Here is an 11,596-nt window from a genome sequence, read left to right on the forward strand (position 1 = left end):
CTCACACCCACCATACACACACCACACACCCACCATACACACATCACACACCCACCATACACACACCACACACCCACCATACACACACCATACACACACCATACACACATCACACACCCGCAATACACACACCATACACCCACCATACACACATCACACACCCACCATACACACACCACACACACACCATACACACACCATACACACATCACACACCCACCATACACACATCACACACCCACCATACACACACCATACACACACCATACACACACCATACACACCCCATACACACATCACACACACATCACACACACACCATACACACACCATAGACACACCATACACACACCATACACACATCACACACACACCATACACACACACACCATACACACATCACACACCCACCATACACACACCATACACCCACCATACACACACCATACACACATCACACAGCCACCATACACCCACCACACACCTATCATACACACACTATTCTATATACACACACACATATATATATACACACAAATATATTTGTATTTATATGTATATATATATATATATATATATATATATATATATGTTTGTCTGATCTTGAATGGGATTGTGCTGAAAATTGTAATTTTCCTGAAGGAACTCTCCTGACGGAATAAATAAAGTACTATCTAATCCATCTAATCTAATCTAGTCTAATATATATATATATATATATATTATATATATACAGGTGCTGGTCATGTTATTAGAATATCATGAAAAGGTTGATTTATTTCATTAATTCCATTTAGAAAGTCAAACTTATAGAATGTATACATTCATTCCAAAAAGACTGATACATTTCAAGTGTTTTTTTGCCAAAAAGAAGATGATTATAGCTGACAACCAATGAAAACCCTAAATTCAACATCTCAGAAAATGAGAATATGGTGAAAAGGTCAGATATTGAAGACACCTGGTGCCACACTCTAATTAGCTAACTCACTCAAAACACCTGGAAAAGCCTTTAAATGGTCTCTCGTTTTGATTCTGTATGACACACAATCATGGGGAAGACTGCTGACTTGACAACTGTCCAAAAGATGACCATTGATACTTTAAAGAAGGAGGACTAGACACAAAAGGTCATTGCCAAAGAGGTTGGATGTTCCCAGAGCTCTGTGTCCAAGCACATTAATAGAGAGGCCAAGGGAAGACAAAGATGTGCTAGAAAAAAGTGTACAAGCAAGAGGGATAACCGCGCCCTGGAGAGGATTGTCAAACAAAACCCATTGAATAATGTGGGGGAGATCCACAAAGAGTGGACTGCAGCTGGAGTCAGTGCTTCAAGAACCACCACACACCGACCTATGCAAGATATGGGCTTCAGCTGTCGCATTCCTTGTGTAAAGCCACTCTTGAATAAGAGACAACGTCAAAAGCGTCTCGCCTGGGCTCACGACAAAAAGGACTGGACTACTGCTGAGTGGTCCAAAGTTATGTTTTCAGATGAAAGTACATTTTGTATCTCCTTTGGAAATCAAGGTCCTAGAGTCTGGAGGAAGACAGGAGAGGCACAGAATCCACATTGCCTGAAGTCCAGTGTCAAATTTCCACAATGGGTAATGGTCTGGGGTGCCATGTCATCTGCTGGTGTTGGTCCACTGGGTTTCCTGAGGTCTAGGGTCAATGCAGCAGTCTACCAGGAAGTTTTACAACACTTTATGCTGCCTGCCGCCGACCAATTTTATGGAGGTGAAGATTTCGTTTTCCAACATGACTTGGCACCTGCACACAGTGCCAAATCTACCAGTACCTGCTTTAAGGACCATGGTATCCCTGTTCTTGATTGGCCTGCAAACTCACCTGACCTTAACCCCATAGAAAAGCTATGTGGTATTGTGAAGCGGAAGATGTGAGATGCCAGAGCCAACAATGCTGAAGAGCTGAAGGCCACTATTAAAGCAAGCTGGGCTCTCATAACACCTGAGGGTGCAACAGACTGCTGGACTCCATGTATTGCTGCAGCAATTCAGGCAAAAGGAGCTGCAACTAAGTATTGATTGCCGTACATGCTGAAACTTTCCATCTTCATACTTTTCAGTTGGCCCACATTTCTAAAAAATATTTTTTGGTACTAGTCATAACTAATATTCAAATTTTCTGAGATACTGAATTTGGGATTTTCAGTGATTGTCAGTACTAATCATCAAAATTTAAAGAAATAAACATTTCAAATATATCACTATGTGTGTAATGAATTGATATAATATGTAAGTTTCACGTTCTGAATATAATTACTGAAATATATCAACTTTTTCATGATATTCTAATAATATGACCAGCACCTGTATATATGTATATATGTACATGTATATATATACATGTATATATATATATATATATATATATATATATATATATATATATATATATATACATATATATATGTGTGTGTGTGTATGTAAATATACATGTATTAGTGTGTGTGTATATATATATATATATATATATATATATGTCTGTGTGTGTATATATATATGTATGTATATATATTTGTCTGTGTGTGTATATATATATATATATATATATATACATATGTGTTTATATATATACACACATACATACATTATATTTATTATATATATACATTATTTATATACATAATATATATATACACATCATATATACCTATATATATATGCATTACCAGTTGTCATATATATATATGTATATATATATATATATATATATATATATATATATATGTATATATATGTATATATATATATATATATATATATATGTATATATATATAAATATATGTATATGTATGTATATATGTATGTATATATATTTGTCTGTGTGTATATATATATATATATATATATACATATGTGTGTATATATATATGTATTACCAGTTGTCATATATATATATATATATATATATATATATATATATATATATATATATATATATATATATATATATATATATATATATATATATATATATGTGTGTAAATTTATATCCAATTTCTACCGCTTGTCCTGTTTGGGGTCGCTGGGGTGCTGGAGCCTATCTCAGCTGCATTCGGGCAGAAGACGGCGTACACCCTGGACAAGTCGCTACCTCATCACAGGACCAACACAGATAGACAGACAACATTCATACATATACATATACATACATATATATGTATGTTTGTCTGTTTGTATGTATATATATGTATGTATGTATACCGTATTTTTCGGATTATAAATCGCAGTTTTTTTTATAGTTTGGCAAGGGGTGCGACATATACTCCGGAGCAATTTATGTGTGAAATTATTAACACATTTCCATAAAATATCAAATAATAATATTTATCTCATCCGCAGAAGAGACTAAGAAAACGTCAGCAATCGTCACACACGTCAGCCGATAAGAATTCGGCGGGGGAGGGTCATGGCAGAAGTGCATTGTGGGTCATGGAATGCTAACTGCTATATGCTATATGCTACTGCCGTAGCTATTAAAATGGATCATTTCATTGTTGGCGGAAACTTATAAAAAGTGAAAAGGGCTGAAGAAAAATGGCGTTGAAAAGGAAATGATGTAGTGCAGATTACAAGCTGGACCTAGTGAACTATGCAGCAGAAAAGGACAAGAGGAAGCAGCGCATACCTTTGGAGTTGGCAGAGTTGTTTAGAAGCCACATCCAGGAAGAAGATTTCATGGGATTTATGGATTAGGAGTGAGAGATAGTTTGGTAAAGGTATGGCATGTTCTATATGTTATAGTTATTTGAATGACTCTTACCATAATATGTTAGGTTAACATAGCAGTTGCTTATTTATGCTTCATATAACCTACACTTATTCAGCCTGTTGTTCACCATTCTTTATTTATTTTAAATTGCCTTTCAAATGTCTATTTTTGCAGTTGGGTTTATCAAATTAATTTCCCCCAAAAATGTGACTTATACTCCAGTGCGACGTATATATGTTTTTTTCCTTCTTTATTATGCATTTTCGACCGGTGCGATTTATTCTCCAGAGCGATTTATAATCCTAAAAATACGGTGTGTATATACTGTGGCACCTGATTCTCACCAAGACACAGGATTGGGTTTGCAGAAAGCCAAAATGGGCATTTATTGTACAAGTCTTTGTAGGAAGGGCAATGTGTGGAATTATCAAAATTAAAGTGTCCATTAACAAACTTAAATATCTCCCATCCGGGGCTCTCAATCCTTCACACATCACACCTCTGAGTATGTCGTAGGTATTTGCTTGACACTGAGGAGAGCCAGACCTGAATGAGGCAGAGTTAAAAAGTGTTTGTATCTGGGACCCACCTGGCCGCACAGCTCGTGGCACTTCAGGCTGATTGAACAGGTAGAAGGGAATGTACCCGCCCCTCCATGATGCGGCCAAGGCTGGGGCGTTGTCTTCCGTCTTCCACTCTGCCTCCATGCCCAGTCAGGTGCTTACCTGTCAGGCGCTGCTTGAGTGAGACACCACAATATATATATATATATATATATATATATATATATATATATATATATATATATATATATATATGTAGGTGTGAGAAAAATCACAAGACTACTTCATCTCTACAGAACTGTTTCATGAGGGGTTCCCTCAATCATCAGGAGATTTTAATGGAAGCATTCACATACAATGGTTTATATAGGGCACAGAGTGGGTGGGTACAGGCAGGCGTAGGGTGTGGTGATTGGCTCATGTGTTACCTATCTAGTTTATTTACATATTCAACCACATGCAAAAAGGTAATACATTTTAAGGGATGAAATACCACAGGAAGTACACAGATGATGACACTCAGTGTTGAACATATTGATGTATTAGTGCTCAAAAAGTCCTTGATTGGTGAATTTATAATATGACATGTGTTTTTGATGGCAAAAACAGGCCAAAGATGGATAAATATTAGTCATGTTAGGGTAAAATGAAGTGAAAGTGAAATGAAGAGCGATGCCTTTTTTAGTGAGAAACAGCGCCCTCTGGCGTGAGTGTAAAAGCTTACAGCACCTGCTATTCCCAGGCGGTCTCCCATCCAAGTACTAACCAAGCCCGACCCTGCTAAGCTTCCAAGATCAGACGAGATGGGGCGTGTTCAGGGTAGTGTGGCCGTAAGCCAAACAAACTTGGAAAAACAACCTTTTTAAATGCAACTCTTACAGACGAGGTGGGACAAAATTATTATTGATCTTTCCAGCCTGGCGCGCATGCGTACACTAATGGCCTTTTTCTGGCTGGGTGTTTGTTGTCTTCCTTTGCTCCGCCGGTCAACTTGCATTCACCGTGGATATTTGCCTCCCCAGCTCCAGCGGAAGCTCCCCCACACCGTGCCCACACCGTGCCCACACCGTGCCCACACCGTGCCCACACCGTGCCCACACCGTGCCCACACCGTGCCCACACCGTGCCCACACTTCTCTCTCATGCTGCGGGGAGATTGCAGGAGAGGTGCCGCTCTCAACTCGGCTTCATGCTTAGGGACCCTCAACAAGTTACTATTGCCTTGACAAATCCACATCTTCTACATCAAAACACTGATTCATCTACAAGGAGCTCAAATAAATAGTCCTACCTTCTTAATATCCTGCACGCTTATTCTCTCTTAATTTCAGCATTTGTACCCATTTTTATTATAAAAAGAAAGACGTTTTTTTTTTAATAGTCTCCATCTCATGGAGACTACTTAATATTAGTAGGGATAACCTTTTAGTATAACACACACACTTTTATTTTAAAAAAAAAACATAAAAATACATAAATAAATAAAAAAATTACGATAGTAAAAATAATGGTTTCTTTTCAAAAGATACCCAGTCATGTGACCTAAAATCCCAAATTCACTTGATATTTGAAGTGCTTTTTTTGTTGTGTCATTCACACCTTTTAGTTTTAGAATTTAAGTTTAATTAACATGCACCTGGGGATAGGCCCCTCCCACCTCCAGAGACATGCACCTGGGGATAGGCCCCTCCCACCTCCAAAGACATGCACCTGGGGATAGGTTGATTGGCAACACTAAATGGTCCCTAGTGTGTGAATGTTGTCTGTCTATCTGTGTTGGCCCTGTGATGAGGTGGCGACTTGTCCTGGGTGTCCTTCCGCCCGAAAGTTTATTTCCTTCCCTTAATTGTTTCCAAACAGCGCCGGCAGTAAAACGGCCGATCGAACAAAACGTCAGTCATCGTCCTGGAAGCTGCGGAAGTCAGCTCACCAATCAGCTAAACAGACTCATTAACTCCATGGTGACGTTTTGGTGAGTTTCCTGAGGAATTAACAAAACTCAAACAATTTAAAAAAAAGAAGAATGCCATTGTGTAACAGACTTAAAAAGACACTTTATTAATATTTCGGAATGTTTTTGTTTTGTCGTTAAAGTATTGTGTTTGTGTGAATGTTATCTCTTTACTTTTGTTGATTGACTGTTATTTTATTTGACTCCTTCCCGTCATGGCATACCGTCAGGCTTCCGTAGTTTTCTCTAGCTTCTGGAGCTCCTCCCCTTTCTCCTCACTTCGCCGCTTGCGATGCTGAAGTGAAATTCAGGTCAACATTAATCAAAATAAGATCAGTTTTATTTGTATGAGTATTTTTTGGTCAGGAATATATTTCAAGTCCCAAAGCTGACCATTTTTTTCAAGCCAGCATGATTTTGAAATGCAAACTAATACTTTTTAAATACACGGCCTATTGTATGCCTTTTCATTTGGGGTCTAAGCTTTTATAAATAAAATAAAGCAACTGACGAGTAAATGATTGTCATATATTTGATATTGCTTAATTAACACAATACATTGGCAAACTCTGCCCAATTTGCTCTCGTACTTGGTTTAATGTTGTGTTCAATTCATTATAAATGAAATAAAACAACCAACAACTACACTTTGTATTGCTAAATTAACACAACACATCAGTTGAGGTCATCCCTGCATATTTACTGTGATCATTTTGCTATAATTAAATGAAGTAATTAATTCATTCGTTTGTACAGAGCACATTCTCATATTGTGTAATGATTACGATACATTGTTGTATTGTTTTATTGCTGCAAACTGTTACTGCATAATAGTCATGATAATACTCTCCCTTCTTCTTATCAGCTGCAGGAAATTCAATATTGTTTGTACGTTCCAGTGTCAACAAAGTATAGAATGTTGTTTTGAAAAGAAGTTCCTTTCTTGGGAGGTAGCGGAATGTCATCATTGTCCGTGATTGGTTAAATGTTAAAATATGCTAATGAGGCCGGAAGTAAACCAGGTTTTCTGTCATTGGTCAAATATTAGAATGTGTTGAAGAAAGTTGGACATCTGATTGGCTTAGAAAGTTGGAGGATGTCGGAATAAGGCACGCTGATTGCTTCATATCACTCAGTCTTGAACATATTGACGGATTATCGAATTTATAATTTGACATGTGTTTTTGTAGCCGGGTAAGATGGCAAAATCAGGCCAGGGATGGATAAATATTAGTCAAGTTAGGGTAAAATGAAGTGAAAGTGAAATGAACAGCGATGCCTTTTTTAGTGAGAAACAGCGCCCTCTGGCGTGAGTGTAAAAGCTTACAGCACCTGCTATTCCCAGGCGGTCTCCCATCCAAGTAGTAAGTACTAACCAGGTCCGAGTCAGCAGACCCGTGAAGAAAGAAGTCTGCCTATTGCCCAAATGTCTTTTAATTACGAGCAGACTCATGAAGAAAGAAGTCCGGCTATTGCCCAAATGTCTTTTAATGACAGCAATGCACTCTGGAGGGAACGTGCGCCCTCCTGTGGACTTCGGCCGCAACTGCACAAAATTCATTATTTCCAAGTGTGCCTTATTTAGAGAATAATAAATACATGTTTACTGTATGAATGTTAAATACATGATTAGTATATAATTAAATATACGTTTAGTATATGATTATCAAATACATGTTCAGTGTATTAATATTAAATACATGTTCAGTGTACACATGTTTAGTGTATAAATGTTAGATACATATTTAATATTAAATACATGTATACTGTATGAATATTAAATATATAATTAGTATATGATTAAATATGTTCAGTGTATTAATATTAAATACATGTTCAGTGTATACATGTTTAGTGTATAAATGTTAGATACATATTTAATATTAAATACATGTATACTGTATGTATATTAAATATATAATTAGTATATGATTAAATATGTTCACTGTATTAATATTAAATACATGTTCAGTGTATACATGTTTAGTGTATAAATGTTAGATACATGTTTAATATTAAATACATGTATACTGTATGAATATTAAATATATAATTAGTATATAAAATTAAATATGTTTCGTGTATTATTATTAAATACATGTTTAGTGTATTAATATTAAATACATGTTCAGTGTTTAAATATTAAACAGATGTTTAGTGTATTAATATTAAATACATGTTTAGTGTATAAATATGAAATACATGTTTGGTGTATAGATATTAAATACATGTTTGGTGTATGGATATTAAATACATGTTTGGCGTATAAATTAAATATATGTTCAGTGTATAATTATTGAATACATGTTTGGTGGATGAATATCAAATTCATGTTTAGTGTATGAATGACCAGATTTATGAGGAGGGGATGTGCGCCCTCCTGTGGACTTCTGCCGCAGGTGCACACGAATAAATTATTTCAGAGTGTGCCTTATTTATAGAATAATAAATACATGTTTACTCTATGAATATTAAACAATATGATTAGTATATGAAAATTAAACATGTGTTTAGTATATTAGAATTAAATACATGTTCGGTGTATTAAAATTAAATACATGTTAAGTGTATACATATTAAATACATGTTTAGTATATGATTATCAAATACATGTTCAGTGTATTAATATTAAATACATGTTCAGTGTATGAATAATACATGTATAGTGTATGAATATTAAATACATGTTTAGTGTATGAATATTAAAAACATGATTAATGTATTAATATAAAATACATGTTTAGTGTATGAATATTAAATACATATTTAGTGTATGTATATTAAAAAAAAATATATATATATGTTTGGTGTATGAATAATACATGTTTAGTGTATAAATATTAAATACGTGTTTACTGTATGAATATTAAATATATGATTAGTATATAGTTATATATATGTATATAGTATATGATTATTAGATACATGTTTAGTGTATAAATATTAAATACGTGTTTAGTGTATTAATCTTAAATACATTTTTAGTGTATAAATATTAAATACATTTTTAGTGTATGTATATTAAATATATATACATGTTTAGTGTATGAATAATATAAGTTTAGTGTATAAATATTAAATACATGTTTACTGTATGAATATTAAATATATGATTAGTATATAGTTAAATATATATTTAGTATATGATTATTAAATACATGTTTAGTGTATAAATATTAAATACATGTTTAGTGTATAAATATTAAATACATGTTTAGTGTATTAATATTAAATACATGTTTACTGTATGAATATTAAATACATGTTCAGTAGGGCTGAGAATCTTTGGGTGTCCCACGATTCGATTCAATATTGATTATTGGGGTCACGATTTGATAATATATTGATTTTTTCGATTCGATTCTCGATTCAAGAAATGTATTTTTCCGATTGACAAGGATTGTGTATTGATTCAATACATAGATTTCAGCAGGATCTACCCCAGTCTGCTGACATGCTAGCAGAGTAGTAGATTTTTTTTAAAGCTTTTATAATTGTAAAGGACAATGTTTTATCAACTGATTGCAATAATGTAAATTTGTTTGAACTATTAAAAGAACCAAAAATATGCCTTATTTTATCTTTGTGCAAACATTGGACACAGTGTGTTGTCCAGCTTATGAGATGCCATGCAAGTGTAAGCCACTGTGACACTATTGTTCTTTTTGATTATTTTTATAAATGTCTAATGATAATGTCAATGAGGGATTTTTAATCACTGCTATGCTGAAATGATAACTAATATTGATACTGTTGTTGATAATATTCATTTTTGTTTCACTACTTTTGGTTTGTTCTGTGTGGTGTTTGTGTCTCCTCTCAATTGTTCTGTTTATTGCAGTTCTGAGTGTTGCCGGCTCAGCTTTGCTTTTGGAATTGGATTGCATTGTTATGGTATTGCTGTGTATTAGTTTGTTGGATTGATAAAAAAAAATATATATATATTTTTTAAAAATGAGAATCGATTCTGAATTTCACAACGTAAACAATTCCTTTCGTATTCGAATCGATTTTTTCCCCGAACCCCTAATGATTAGTATATAATTAAATATATGTTTAGTATATGATTATTAAATACATATTTAGTGTATAAATAATAAATACATGTTTAGTGTAATAATATTAAATACATGTTTAGTGTAATAATATTAAATACATGATTAGTGTATTAATATTAAATACATGTTTATTGTATGATTATTAAATACATGTTTAGTGTATAAATTGTTATGACTCTTCTTCGGCATGGTAGTGCCGGTGTGGTTTTCCCGTGGATGCGTCCAAGCAGAACACAGCAAAGGTAAGATATAAGGTATTTATTTAATAACAAAAGGCTATGAACAAAAACACTGGTGTAAAGAGAAAAGGTAAACAAAAGACGCTAGCGTGAAAGCTAGGATAAACACAAGGAAAACTAAAACTTGGCACAAGGACACAAAAGAGTAAACAAAAACATTCAGCTTGAAAGCTGGAAAATAAAGTGGTTTAGCGTGAGAGCTAGCGAGAAAATACATACATAGAATGATGAGAGTCGTCACTGTTGCGTGTGGGAAAATTAGGATCAGAGAATGAGAAAATAGAAAAGGTGAGCTTAAATAGGAGGGTGAAAATTAGTAGCAGGTGTGCGGGGCGAGACTAACAGGTGGACTGATGTGTAACCATAGTGATGGACAAAAACAGGAAATAAACGGGTCAGACTGAGAATGAAAAAACAAACGTGAAAATCTGAGCAGCAGATCGCAACATAAATATTAAATACATCTTTAGCGTATGAATTAAATATATGTTTAGTGTATGATTATTTAATACATGTTTAGTGTATGAATATTAAATACATGTTTAGTGTATTAGTATTAAGTATATGTTTAGTGTACAAATAGTAAAAATAAGTTTAGTGTATAAATATTAAAAACTATGTTTAGTGTATGAATGGTAAATAAATGTTTAGTGTATGAATAACAAATACATGTTTAGTGTATAATTATTAAATACATATTTAGTGTATTGATATTAAATACATGTTTGGTGTATAATTATTAAATACATATTTAGTGTATTGATATTAAATACATGTTTGGTGTATTGATATTAAATACATGTTTGGCGTGTAAAATAAATATATGTTTAGTGTATAATTATTGAATACATGTTTGGTGTATGAATATCAAATTCCTGTTTAGTGTATGAATGACCAGATTTATGAAGAGGTAATGTGCGCCCTCCTGTGGACTTCTACCGCAATTGCACACAAAGAAATTAATTATTTCCGAGTGCGCCTTATTTAGAGGATAATAAATACATGTTTACTGTATGAATAATTAAACAATATGATTAGTATATGAA

The 11,596-nt window shown here is 33.8% G+C and overlaps 1 pseudogene; it reads right to left on the bottom strand.

The window, feature by feature from the left end:
* Positions 1-5,019: 5,019 nt before the first annotated feature.
* Positions 5,020-5,138, bottom strand: LOC133540974 (5S ribosomal RNA; annotated as a pseudogene).
* Between the last annotated feature and the right edge of the window lie 6,458 nt (positions 5,139-11,596).

This window comes from Nerophis ophidion, linkage group LG22, assembly GCF_033978795.1.
Source record: "Nerophis ophidion isolate RoL-2023_Sa linkage group LG22, RoL_Noph_v1.0, whole genome shotgun sequence".
Taxonomy (NCBI): Eukaryota; Metazoa; Chordata; class Actinopteri; order Syngnathiformes; family Syngnathidae; genus Nerophis; species Nerophis ophidion.